Below are 14,984 nucleotides of genomic sequence, written 5' to 3' on the forward strand. Positions count from 1 at the left end.
TACCACAGGGATTATAATATACTATGAAACGTTTAGAAGAACGGTGCACGTTTCGACAATGGCACTGTCTTCGTCAGGAACCTATTTAAGTAACATGCAACAACTGTGTTTGTCCCTTCTATATTGTTCCAGCCTCAGAACATCAGTTCTTTCATGTTCATCAAACCCCTATATCCCTGTCCTGACGAAGACAGTGCTACTGTCGAAACGGTTTCATAGTATATTATAATCTTTGTGTTAGACTACCCACTAAATAAACTAGTTATTGTTAACTTTCCTGTAATCTGTCGTCCACGTCTTATTATTTTAATTATATATACACAGGGTGTCCACGCTAATTGTGAACAGATTTTTTTAAAATATATCAATCACTTTTTCCGAGATTAAATCAATTGCAATGTAGCATATGCTGAAGGGCTCTCCCTAGGGGGGCATTAACAGACTCCTAAGGCAATGTCTTAATTAACTTTCAATAATTAACTTTTTAATTATAAAAGCTACAAAGTTGCTCCAATGAGAACATCTGATCTCTTCGGTCACCAGATACCAAAGCTGTTTTCAGAACAAAAATCCGTTCGATAGATCGTCCGCAAAAAAATTCGTGAAGGAACGCCTTTTTTTTTTCTTTATTTTATTCATTGCGCATCTCTAGAGACGCGTCTTTCCTTCGCCCCCAATACGAGAGGATGAAAGAGCACACTATCGCCTCTTGCGTCCTGGAAAAAGATTAAAAGAAAACAGAAAGGGCAGTCGCGATAGAGTCATCCCATAGATTTGTGTTTTTGTTTTGTTTCTGCAAGTTAAAGCTAATCTTCGACGCATGAGGCGGCACTGTGCTCTTTCACTCTCTCACACTGGGGGTAAAGGAAAGCCGCTTCTTTGAAGATACGCAATAAACCAACTAAAGAAAACATGCCGTTCCTTCACGAATTTTTTGCGGACGATCTACCGAACGGATTTTTGTTCTGAAAACGGTTTTGGTATCTGGTGACCGAAGAGATCAGATGTTCTCATTAGAGCAACTTCGTAGCTTTTATAATTAAAAAGTTAATTATTGAAAGTTAATTAAGACATTGCCTTAGGCGTCTGTTAATGCCCCCCTAGGGAGTGCCCTTCAGCATATGCTATATTGCAGTTGATTTCATCTCGGAAAAAGTGATTGATATATCTTTTAAAAAATCTGTTCACACTTAGCGTGGACACCCTGTATAAATAGACTACAAGTAATGAATAGACTTGGGAGGCCGTATAGGGGGGGGATATGGGTTAAGGGTATAAACCGGTATAAGGGTAAGGGGGTATAAGGGGCCGTATAAGGGTTAAAAACGCTGGCTACTTTTATTACATTAATAATTAAGGGGTACTAGAAATAGATTTACAGTTAGGGGTGAACTTTTCGGCAGTCAGCGCTGCCTTCAACAGGACTAAACTTGGAAATAGGTGACAAGGGCTTATATACATGGGAAAGGGGGAAATGAGAGGGGAACAGTGCACGTGGAGCGGCGTTGGTAATGTTGCAGGAGCATTGTTGCTAATGGTCCATTGAGCACTTGCAGGGTCGTTGGCTTCCAGGAGAGTTCTCCTTGGTCGTCTGATAAACCTGAAATGATAAAAAAGAGACAGCAAAAAGAATGAAAGAGCGTCGGGGGACTTGGTCTACGAGCTTAGACTGCGAACATTAGACAATACGGCGGGGTCCATCATTATCCATGGTCAGACCTTTATCCGAGCAGGTCCTAACCGCAAACCGCCAGGTTTATAACCGCAGGATTCCATATCCATTGGAATGCGTTGCATTCCAATAGATATACTACGTTGGAGGAGTTGCAGTCAGAAGCAGTTTGGATTTTTACTTGGAAGTTGCTGTTTGTGCTTCGTACCATGTCTGCAGTCTGCATTACAATACAAATTTGGCATCTTCGTCCGTTGCATGGGTGCCAGCCTTCAGTTGCAGGAGGTGGCGTATTGACTTTTGCGTTGACTAAGTGGTCTGGAAGATTCCTTGCACGACGATATGCTATGCGAGGCGGTTCTGGGAATATTTCTCCAAGGCGCTCCGACTGTGCTAAAATTGGGTGATGATGTTTCAGTATGTTTTTAAGGATAGGGATCGCGCCATTGAAGGTGACTGTAAGATTCACCGGTTTGGGGTGTTCGGGGCGTGTTGAGTTTTTTAGAAGTTCACTGCGGTTAGTATGGCGGACACTACATATCGCGTCCTTCACGAGATCCTGGGGGAAGTTTCGGCTGACCAGCGTGTTTTGAAGATCGTTAAGGTTTGCGTCCAGCTCGTTATCTTGGGAACAAATGCGCCGGTAGCGGAGGGCCTGACTGTGCGGGATGGCCAGTTTAGTATGTCGGGGATGGCAGCTGTGAAATGATAGGTACTGTTGGGAGTCACTCGGTTTTCGGTACAGATTTGTTACGAGGGTGCCATTGGGTATGCTTATATGGACATCTAGAAAATCTACGCTCTCTCTAGAATAAGCGTGAGTGAATTTTAGAGTGGGATGCACGTTACCGAAGTTTTCAATAAATGACAAAAGCGAGCCTTCAGAATGTGGCCACAGCATGAATATGTCGTCCAAAAAACGCTTAAAAATTAGGGGTTTAAGTTGACAGGTGCCAAGGAACCGTCCTTCTATTCTTCTATTCTATATATATATAGTATATTTGCGTAATTTGGGGCCATCTTCGTGCCCATGGCTGTGCCGTTAATTTGAATGTAATGTCTGTTGTCAAATTCAAAATTATTACATGTGAGCATTAGAGAATTTAGTGTTTCTACGACAGCAGGGTCGTACGGTTTTTCGGAAAATTTTTCATATGCTACGATAGTGCCATGGATGTCGTCATTGTGAGGAATATTGGTGTACAGAGAGGTAACATCCAGTGTTACAAGTAGGGAACCGGTTGGCACTTCGATATTCGAAATTATTTGCAGGAGATGGTTCGTATCCTTTATGTATGACGGGAAATTGGGGGGGGGGGATGTCTTTGAGGAGGTGGTCAACGAACGTGGAGATTTTTTCGGTTGATGTGCCATTCGAAGATATATGGGGCGACCGGGTTTTCCTGGCTTATGAATTTTAGGGAGCATGTAAAATCGGCCTGGTTTGGGGTCGTGTGGCAGGAGGTACTCGAATAGATTATCGTCGATTTTCTTACTGACCTTTAATCTCTTTAAGGTTTTTGTGATCTTGGTGCTGATGTCATTGGTGGGATCATTTCCTAGGGGCCTGTAGAATGTTTCGCAACCGAGCTGCCGCATTCCTTCTGCGATATAGGTTTATTTGTCCATGATTACTAGGGCACCACCTTTGTCTGCTTTTTTGATTACTATTGCCACGAGTCATCTTAGAGAAACTTCCAGGGAAGCCACGAAACGGTACATCTCATCCCGGCGCATGCTGAAGAAGAAGAAAGAAACTTCCAGACACATCGCCTGCTCTCTGGGAAACGCACGTGCTGTTTCTAGACTTTTCGGCGCGACGCTTAAATGCTTGTGCGCTCCAGGCTGGAGCATTCATGCTTTGGACTCAGTTGTGTTCAGAGAGCTATCACTCTTGTGCTTTTGCTACCAAGTAGTTTAATAAACCGTTTGGTGTTTATTCGACGACTCGCCGGCCCATTTCGATTCGTGACATTTCGGTGGAGGTGCGGGGCATCCCTTGTCCAACGGCCTGGAAGACCAACTGCGACAAAGCAGAAGACAGCTTGGTCTGCCTGCAGAATTCGGTCCATTAGAACCCTCTAAACGCAAGAATAAGATGACTGCGCAGACCAGTACCCAAGTGGTGCAACCTGTTGCCACGCCCATAGCCCCTGCACGGTCGCCGAAGACATTCAGCGGGGAGTATTACGACGACGTGGACGATTGGGTCGACCACTACGAGCGAATCGCCAAGTTCAACAACTGGAGTGACGACCAGAAGCTCGTCAACGTTTATTTCTTCCCTGGAAGTTTCTCTAAGATGACTCGTGGCATTCCATCCGGAGTGACGAGTGCGGGGCACCTGCTGAACGGCCTGGAAGAACAGAAACGGCTGAGTCGAAGACTGCGTGGTCTACCTTCGGAATTCAGGCCATTGGGACCCCCAACCCGCAAGAAGATGAGTACGACAGCCACCATCGGCAGCGCGGTACAGCAACAGCTGGGCGCACTCGCGACCCGCCCACCCTGCACCACTCAGCTACCAGCCACGCACACAAGTAACTCGCAAGACGGACGTACGGCGAACGTCAGACTTGAGGCCGCTCTGCTACCACTGTGAAGAAGCCACCCTCGTCTACCGCCGTTTCCCGTACCGACAACTGGGTCTACCCGGATTTTCACCTAACGCCTCCCACCTTCAGCGTGTAGTCATCCCGCCGCAATTGAAAACTCTCTACTGCAGCAGCATGCTTCTGCTGACTCACGACGCGACCAGTCTCCGAGCTCGACGAACAGCAATACAGACCGCCGCGACGCTCAGAACCTTACCAGTGACCTGCAAATACTCATCGACGACCAGGAGACAACTGCATTAATCGATAACGGCGCCGACGACAATGTTAAAGAAGACGACTTTGGCTACGAGGCTTCGCAGGGTGCAAACGAAATGCGATGAGTCGACACAGGTTCTGGCATCGAGACGATGCCACGTCTACGGAGGGGGCAATGCCACGAGTCATCTTAGAGAAACTTCCAGGGAAGGCACGAAACGGTACATCTCATCCTGGCGCATGCTGAAGAAGAAGAAAGAAACTTCCAGACACATCGCCTGCTCTCTGGGAAACGCACGCGCTGTTTCTAGACTTTTCGGCGCGACGCTTAAATGCTTGTGCGCTCCAGGCTGGAGCATTCATGCTTTGGACTCAGTTGTGTTCAGAGAGCTATCACTCTTGTGCTTTTGCTACCAAGTAGTTTAATAAACCGTTTGCTGTTTATTCGACGACTCGCCGGCCCATTTCGCTTCGTGACACTACGAGAGTTGAAAAATGTATGGGGATTCCCATAGAGCGTCGGTGGTGATGCACCGCCTTAAGGGTGTAGCGGAAAACACGCTAGTGACGGACATCTGTGTGGTACCAAAGACACCGGCGGCTGCCTCGGCGACATCGCTACACCGCAGTTTTGTCCACCGTTTTACGGCTGAGCTTCACCAAGACTGGCCCCGTCCACCGGAAGTTATGGACCGCGACTTCACATTAATCGAGCTAAAGGCAGCGTTGAAGCTTGTGAACGTCGGCTCGATCCCCGGAACCCGATGAAATCACCTATGCCCCACTGCGAAACCTTGACGGGCGGTCACTCCGACCTCTCCTTCATGTGTATAATACGTCTTGGCAACAAGGATCTGGTTGTTCCCATCTTGGAACCAGGCAAGCCCCCAAATGTCCTATCCTCCTTTCGCCCAGTCAGCCTGACAAGCTGTATGGGAAAACTGATGGAGAGAATGGTTTTGCGTCGCCTCGACTGGTGGCTCGAAAAACAACGTGCGTTCCCTCAAGAAATGGCTGGATTTAGTCGCCAACGAAGGTTGGATCCAGTTCTCGACCTAGTCTCTACAGTCCAACATGCTCGTGCCCATCGGCGGATCGTCCTATCGGTTTTCCTCGACATCAAGCGCGCATATGATGATGATACCGTCTCGCACATTTGTGTGCTGCACGCCTTGCGCTCGTTTGGAGTATCCGGTCGGCTCTTCATCTGGCTCCAAGACTTCCCTACGGACCGAACTGTCGCTGTCCGTCCTGTCGCTGTACGTCCCAAGGCCAAAGCACTCAGCATCCTGTTCATCAAGGAGTCCCACGAGGAAGTATTCTCAGTCCAACACTCTTTAATATGGTGATGGCCGGGCTCCAATCGGTAAGTCCTCGCAAAATGTTGTTTTCCGTGTATGCAGATGGTGTCGCCCTTTGGATAGTAGGAAAATCACGCCCAGCCATACAGCGCCGCCTGCAGCTCGCTTTAAATAATGTACATACGTACCTCATGCACCTTGGGATGGACCTTTCACCCGAAAAAGGCGTCGAGCTCCCTTTCACGCGCAAAGCTATGACCAATTTCCGTCTTTGGGTTGGTGCCAAGACGCTTGAGCCGGACTTACGGTGGGCTCGCCACATCAAACACCTTGAAACTAAAGTGCAGCGATGGCTCGCAGCAATTCAACATCTTTCTGGCAAGGGATGGGGCTGTGATCAGCGTTCCCTGCTCGCAGTTCACGCGGCGATCGTGAGGGCGACTGTGCTTTATAGCCTTCCTATTCTGCACAGGATATCAACAACATCATTAAATTCCCTTCGGTCCCTGTTTGCTTGAAGCCTTCGTCGCTGCCTCGGAGTTCCAAGAATGGCTGAAAAACGGCAAGTATTGGCTGAAGCTGGTGAACTCCCGATTGAGGTTCCACGTGAACGTGAAACGGCTCGGCACTTCCTACGTTTGCGTGCTCATATTCCCCGCCACCCGCTCCTCAGGAAAATTCGATACCGTCCTGAAAGCGACTTCCATCGAGTAGCGCAGAGGACACACCAGACCCTCACTGGCGTCATAGCTCTGTGTCTACACGTGGCTGGCCATACGGCTAGCGATGGCTCAGCTGCACGGCTAGGCAGCCGAAGCACAGTGGTGGTAGCCAGAATACCAGGGCACTTTCCGCTCGTCATTGAGGAGAGAGCTGAGGAAAGCTCATTTTGCGTGCCCTGAGTCTGTAAGCTCCATTTCGTTCGCCGGAAGTGGGCATTCTCGGACACATTGCTTACTGAATACCACAGGGATCAGCTGACCTGAGCTCGATTATTCGTAAGTCCGCATTCCCTGGCACGTAATGGTTTAGTAATACAGGGGAGCAATATGCCTCCCGGCGCCAGCGCACCACATCGCGTTGCGCGACGGATTTGCGCCAGGTCTGCATTCTGAGAGACGAGCTAGGCCCCTGCGCACGTTCTCGATATCGGGCGCAGATCGGACAGAGTGAGTCAGGGTGACGAAACAGAGAGAATATCCGCCTGAGTGCATCTCAACACTGTTGGTGTCCACTAGAGTGACTCCAGGTGTTCACATGCGCGATGTCTGCTCCAGTGCCGAAAACGGTGTGCTGCATACAGCTTTAGAGCCTCAAAGTTTCTTTGATTTGATCAATTTCTTTTTTTTATTTTTTTATTGCTGGATCATTGACCAAAGACACGCTCATCCGCCAAAAACTGGAGCCAGAGCGATACGTGCTCCTTCATCCTCTCACATTATAAGTGAGTTTAAGACGCGTCTCAGGGGATGCGCAATGAACAAAATCAAGAAAAAGAAAGGTGTTCCTTAACGAATTTATTGCGGGCCATATATTAAACGAACTTTTGTTCTGAAAACAGCTACAGCATCAGGTGACCGAAGAAACCAGATGTTTTCATTGGGACAACTTCGCAGGTTTTATAATTAAGAATTTAATTATTGTAAGTTGACCAGGACATTGGCTTAGGAGTTGCTGGTGCCACCCTAAGGAATGCCCTTCAGCATGTGCTATATTGCAATTAATTCATTTTATCTCGAAAAAGTGATATATATATATATATATATATATATATTAAATCTGTTCGCACTTAGACACCATGTAGATAGGAAACATCACCGCAAGGGGTACTGTCCCAACGACTATTTATAGTTGAAGAAGGAGGAACCAGAGACATGGAGGAGATAGGGACGGACACAAAAATTCTCAAACACAGCAAAGATTTTAAATAAAATCTTTGCTGTGTTTGAGAATTTTTGTGTCCGTCCCTATCTCCTCCATGTCTCTGGTTCCTCCTTCTTCAAGTATGCACCAGCTTGTCAGCGTCCTCTCTCTTTTATCAGACTATTTATAGGTCGCGCAATCAAAGACACGTCCCACTCGGGGACGGACCGCCTTACCAAGGTGCCCTCCACCAATATGGCATACAGATTACCATAGCATATATATTTCAGCATATAGCGTGTATTGTCTTTGTATTGTTGACTGATTAGATGAGGCACAGAATAATTGAGCCTATCCTCCTTATCGCTGATATGACAAAGTGTAGCATGGGACAAGCACAAGCTTGCACGCACGCTTTTGTATAGCTGACTGATTACATTAGTCTCAGGATTGGTTATCCCATCTTCCTTATCCTCTTAGCCTACCGTTCCCTACATCCTTAAATCACACACGCTTTAGTATAGTAAGAACCACGACCTACTTAATAAGAGAGCGACCAGTCCACTTGACCCCCGTCCCAGCGCCGGCTTTTTTGTTTCACATGTTTGCCGCAGGAGCATTGGTGGCGCTAGCGACATTCCCTACTTCAGTGGGGTTATAGTGCTTATGAGGTAACTTTCTTCGCATCCGCGTCAGCTATTTGTTCCCTTTTTTCGACAAACATGTAGTAATCTTTACGCACCAAGACGTCACGAAGACTGTCAGTTCACATGGGCATGGTTTATTCCGTAGTGCCCTTTTTGCAAGGCAAGATGCCCCCTCGCGCGAAAAGGTGTGCTGTCATCTGATATATTTCTCTAAAAGCTTACAGTCCAACTGCGATGACTTTTATGTTACCTCTTAAAATATTGTTAACATTATTTCCTTTTCGTTTTGAGCAAGTAGAAAAGATTTGCAACAACAATTCACTTTGGAGACGACAAGTCAGACCCACTTGTACAGTGATGGCACCAACTTTAAATTCATTTTAAATTTAAATAACGGCTTATAGAAGCGTATCGCCACAGGAAGAGCAGCAGGAACTGATGTTAGCCTATGGTCCAGTGTTGTGTGATCTGATGAATATTTCAGTGACGATACTTCCTGTCTCGGTTCAAATGTTAATTGGTGCTGGTGAAACCGGACCTTAGTCCATCACTCAAGGACTGAAACTGAAGCGAATATCAGTTCGGTTACGGTTCAGTGTCAGAACTCTGAAAGCGGTTTCGGTGACAGTTACGTGGTTCGCCGTTTTAATGCTTGCGGTTACCGGTAACCAAACAGTTGAACCGGTACTTTTTCGGTTTTCTCTAGGATGTATCCGCAGGCCGCGTGGAAGTCGCAAAATGAGCTACAAGTGCACACGGGTAAAAATGAACATATAAGTCGCAGGAAATTTTATTCGAGAAGCTTAACCGGCTCTTTGCATGGCTAACCTTGCCTTTTTTTATATGTAAACAAGCCCCCTCCCCCATTAGCAGGACTGCACTGCAACTATATATTAGCGAAAACGTTTTCAACTGTTTCCCCTTTACTTTGAGGAGAAGTGTAGCCATTATATGACGAAGTGATCTAGTTCAACAGAAGAACGTTCAACACCACTAATCAGAGTCGTAAAGCAATACAAATATCGCATCCAAAGTTGATCGCGTTCACGCTTGAACAGATTCTTGCGATCCGGTAACTGAAATCACATGATTCTGTTCAGGATACGGTTTCAGTTAATTGCGAATGGTGAATTGCAGGTATGGATCTGGAAGAAATTTGGGTTCCAAGCGGTCTTCGGTTGCGTCCCGGTTTCAGTCCATGCGCGCACTTCCACGTGACAGAGCATGATTGGTTCCGGTGCTGGATCGCCAATGAACTGATTGGGTCTTTACAGCGATACCTGTATAGGGGTGGGGGTGATTGGGGGGGGGGACCAACTTCTAGGGGAACTGTGCCGACATGCATATGTCTGAAAGCGTCTGACGAAAACCCAGGAAAAAATTCAGATAGCAAAGCCGGCTCTGGGACTCGAACTCGAGTACCTCCCAGGCTCGACCAGGTATGGGGGAACGTGTTTTGCAAGGACGGCGTGGTATCAAATCAAGTGCCTTGTGCTGTGTACCAATACGAGATGCGCTGGTGTCACGCACTGCATATGCTTATGCCATACCATACCATAGCACGAGAAAACAAAATAAACAGTATCCCTGTGAAGTATGCCCCGACAAAACGAGTACAGCAGTCGATATTGTACATTACAAACCAATATACACGTCGAAAAGATATATACACGAGTCAATACGAACACCCTGTCGTCACATGTCCCAATACGGCGTCCCGCTGTTTTAGGGAATGTGGGCAGCGCGCCAAGCGGACCTTTCACCGGTCAGAGGAGGAAAGGGCGAGGAGGCTCAGCGGACAGCCGCCCTATAGGGATTTGGGATAGTGGTCTGGTCGCTCTGTTATTAAGTAGGTCGTGGTAAGAACCTATATAGTGTGTATTGTGATCAAGCAGGAGAGCTACCTATGAAGGTAGTGCCCTTTGGACAGACACTAACCTCACGTTACAGCCCTACAAAGTTGAAAACAATACTGTATAATAGTTTATTTTCGTACTGAAAATACCAAGCGAAAAATCCAAACACAGGAGGGTTGCGGCGGAGTGCAGTACAGTACTACCGAGCTGGCTAGAACATGCCACTCACGGCGACAGCGTTCTATAGAAGACCATACAGTGCTTCCTCACGGACAATGTGACTACAAGGCCCTGCGACGACAGCTTGGAATATAGCTGCGTCTTCGAAATCTGGGCCACCGAAAGTCACCCGGCAACGACGGATCCAAATTTGAAAGTTTGTCTCGGTAATTAATAAAGCCAGTTGTTTATGCTGAGCGCACGGAACAGGCGACGGTTCGAGGAACTGTACGGTGGCCCAGGCAACGGTCGACAGCTGAAATATTTGGGTTAATCTGTGCCACAGCAATAGAGGAACATGACAACGCCTGAAACCGTGGTCTGCTGTTTCACACATCGCGTAAGACGGGCAACCGCCAGAGCGAGAGATGTGAAACCGATGTAATCGCTAGCGCAGAGCAAGCACGTCGTGTGCGTCGTGCGTGTCGAAAGCTTCCACTGAAGCTTTCAAGACTTGAGCATGTCGGTCCAGGGCACATTCTCCCAGAGCGTTACTTGTGACGTTGCCCACCTTTGTTAGGCCAACAACAGCGAGCTCTTTCAACAGTAACTCTACCACCACACGTCCGTTTGCCCGCAGCTAATATACGTGACAGAATCAGCGTCCTCATCATGAGAACTACCTATGAGAGAGAAATACCTACGCAGGTAGCCCCTTTTATGCTGACTCTATCTTTTGTTAATGTTGACTAATTAGATGAGTCATAGAATTAGCGAGCCCATCTTCCTTAACCAGTTATGAAGGGGCTCTTCGGACTGAGACTGTATTGTCATGAATCAGTGGAACTACCTATGGAGGCAGTTTCCTTTGCACTGGCACAAACTGCACGTTACAATTACACAAGATAGATAGCAACTCTCTAGAAGAGTTTGCTTTTCGTACTGACCATACCATGCGAACAATCCCAACACGGGAGAGCCGCTGCGGAGGATTCTACAGTCCTAGCAAGATGGATGGAACATGACTTGCCACTCACCCTGAACGTGACCGGAAAGTCGAATAGGCGTCAGGTAGCGGCGAGAGCACTCCAGAAGTTCGTACAGTGCTTCTTGACGGACGATGTGACTCTGAAAGCCTGCACTGACAGCCTGAAATGTAGCTGCATCTCCAAAGCCTCGGCCACAGAAACCCAGCCGGCAACGACGGATCCGTATTTGAATGTTTATCTTCGTAGTTAATATAGCCAGTTGTTTACGCTCAGTGTGTGGAACAGGCAACGGTTCTAGGAACCGCACGGTGGCCCAGGCGACAGTCGAGAGCTGAAATACTAGTGTTAACCTGCGCTACATCACAAGAGGAACGTGACAACTCCTAAACCAGCGGTTTGCCGTTTCACACATCCCGAAAGACCGGCAACCGTCGGAACGAGAAATATGAAAACGGCGTAATCGCTGGCGTTGTTTGTAAAGAAGAAAAAAAAAAGAGAAATTGAATTCGTCGCCCGACTTGTTCTGCTGTTCCTAACATAAATTCTCACTCCCCCCCCCCCCCCACTCCCCAAAACATCGTCGGCTTGCTTGCATTGAATACTAGAGCGGCGGGCATCTAGCCATCCCGCAGTGATTCAGCGCAAGGACAGCTTCGTCGGTACCTAAAGAACTCGATCGCACGACTGCAACTCCTTTATAGCCGTATAAACATATAAAAATCGCTGACAGCCCATAACTAGATGCCGTCGTCAGGAAGCTGGAGTCGTAAACGTCTTACAACATCAACACAGTCAGCGTATTGATGACGCAGGACTTCGGACCTAGGCCGAAATCTAGGTCTCTCAATCAACCGCCTCTTGGCGCATCCCAGAGAGTACTGCACTAATGCGCACGCTGGGTGTTCGGGAGTGTGCAATGCCTCGAAGTAAACGTTCTACTGAAGTGCGAGGCACTTGTCGAGCATCACCGGCAAGGCTAAGCCGCCCTGGTCACGTGTACGGGGCGAGCGGCATCTTGTCACCCACTCCACCGAAACGCCCCAGAGAAAACGGGACGTGTGCCTGGTGATCGCATTACGGATTAGTGTTGGCGGCGTGGCAACGACTCCTGGGAACCACAACTGATTCTAGAACGAGGCGACCAGCAGGTGAGCCCGAAAAGTGATCAACGAACTTAAGCTGCCGCAGGACAGCTCTGCAACGATTAAACACACGGGGCCAATTTACTTGACATCCCAGTGCAACCAAAAGTTATACCAAGAATTTTGACGTCTGGTCTCACTGGAGCACGGAAAGGAGCCTCGCAGGAAGGCTGGATGTTCAAGAACTGAGCTGGACCTTTTGACCTATTCAGTGTTGCACATGAAAGAGCTCAATAAATCGCCCCCTATTTACAAGAGGGTGGCACCTGGTGGCTGCTCTCACTCGTCGCATGCTTACCAATCCTTACAAACAATCGTATAGGAGAGCACGGGAGACGTACCACTCCTTACAGTCTTTAATTTTGACGGTGTGCAACGGCTGTGTGCACGAGTTGTGTACCCGTGCTACCCGTGAGCTTTCTCTGGCACAAAGGCTCATATTATAGCCCAGTCCTATTTTGCTGCACTGCTTCAGGAATGTGGCGTAAGGGCGTCGCCCCAGGATGCACATTTTCCCAGGGGGCCAGTCGCGACGTTGTCCACCTTGTGAGGCCAACAACGGCGAGCACTTTCACAAGCACCATCACCACGGCGGCATATTCGGACAAATTCAGACGTATGTCGGCACAATTTCCTTCGAAGTCAGCCCAGGACGCACATTCCCCCAGGGCATCAGACGCGACGTTACCCACCTCTGCGATGCCAACAACGGCGATCCCTCTCGCCAGCACCACCACGGCTCCGTGAGACCAGCTGCCGTGGCGTAGTACCTACCTTGATGGCGTTCTACGGCAAGAGTTGGGGGTGGCACGGATTCCAATCCGAGCCCCGGTTGTGCTGTCTGCGTGCTTTCCCTCGGTCGCTTTCAGAAAAATGTCAGCACAGTTCCCTGTGAAGCCGGCCCAGGACACACGACCCATACTGCTGAGTGTGGCCGACTACAGCAAGCAGTTACATCACCACCACCAGGTGTGTCACAAGCATGCAGTCCCGGTTCATACAGTTCAAGTACAGTTCCGACAAAACGAACGGCCGAGTACACAAAGCGTCACATAGATAAAGAGCGCTTGTCTGGAGTGCTCCTTTCTCCTTTATCACGTGGTCATATGGAGCAAGGTTGTCTGTTTGAGTCAATCGCTGGAAACGATTTCAAACACAGGCCTTCTGCTCCCCATATTTTTCTTCTATCCATCACCATCACAAGCTTTCTGTGCCTATAAGTGGCTGGCCATACGGCTACGACAGCCGAAGCACGGGGATGATAGCCAGAATGCCAGACCACCTTCCGCTCGTCATTGAGGAGAGAACTGCGAAGAGCTCATTTTGGTGAGCCCTGAGTCGATAAGCTCCATTTCGTTCGCCGGAAGTGGGCATTCTCGGCTTACAACAGGCTGACCGGAAGGTGACGCGCTCAGCTGGCCTGAGCGCGGTGATTCGTAAGTCCGCATTCCCTGGCACGTAGTGCTTCAGTAACGCTTCCGGTCATGAGATCCAACGAGTCAAGAGATCCATGGAGTCAAAGCGTCATACTGGTTAGGGTTCCCGAGAAAAAAAAGAAGAAAGTCCATTCCTTGCCATGTTCATTGCAGAACGATTGCGCTGTACGTAGCATTAAGTTAGGAAGTAATATGCCCGGTAACACTGAACACTTTCCTATGTTTTCTCTCTTACCACACACTCACACGTAAAAAAAAGGAAAGCGAGAAAACCCTGAGGTTGTGCTGTAGGTTACGGCAGCGAGTCCCCCTTTTGCCTTTGCACGTTTATGTCCATTGCCCCTAGCGCCATAATACACTGTGCCAGAACGGATGCTTGTTACCAAGAATATTGAGCTCAACCTACAACGAATCGTAGGCCGCAGGGCTCAAAACTTATCCTTGTAGCGTTCTTTTCATCAGCCCCCACCCTTATCACGTGATTCGATTCTTTTACTGACGTGCGGAAAAATACTGTCTGGCCGTGCTTTCCAATCAACAATGACCTGTCACATCCATTGACCTCAACCCCAAAATGCAGGGTATACTGCCGGACTCAGAGTTGTCTGTGTACTTTTGTGGACGGCGGGAAAAAATAAGGGAAAACAGAAAAACACACACAGGAGAACACAGAAAAATACACACACACACACACACACACACACACACACACAAAGAAAAAACAAGACAGATGTTCGGGCACATGAAGCTATCTTTCGTACCGCGATCAGACGGTTCTGCCATGTAGAACGTCTGTCCACAACAGCGACTTGGCTCTTCGACTACGAGCCTCCTGTGATACGAGAAGTGTTCGAATAATCAACGTGTTTGAGACAGAAGCCGGCCCACCCAACGTTAGTTTACGTAGCCCATGCCAACTGTTGAAATAATCTCTAACACGATGCGCTGTAAAAAAAAAAAATGACAGCACTTCTATAAATCCTGTATTATAAACAAGTTTATGTTACAATGCAATCACCCGTTTTTAACAGAAATGACATAAGAGAACTGTCGGCATATCTTGGACTGCGCTATGTGTTACAAAGTTAGTAACTAAGTCAATAAAA

Source organism: Ornithodoros turicata, chromosome 1 (genome assembly GCF_037126465.1).
Source record: "Ornithodoros turicata isolate Travis chromosome 1, ASM3712646v1, whole genome shotgun sequence".
NCBI lineage: Eukaryota > Metazoa > Arthropoda > Arachnida > Ixodida > Argasidae > Ornithodoros > Ornithodoros turicata.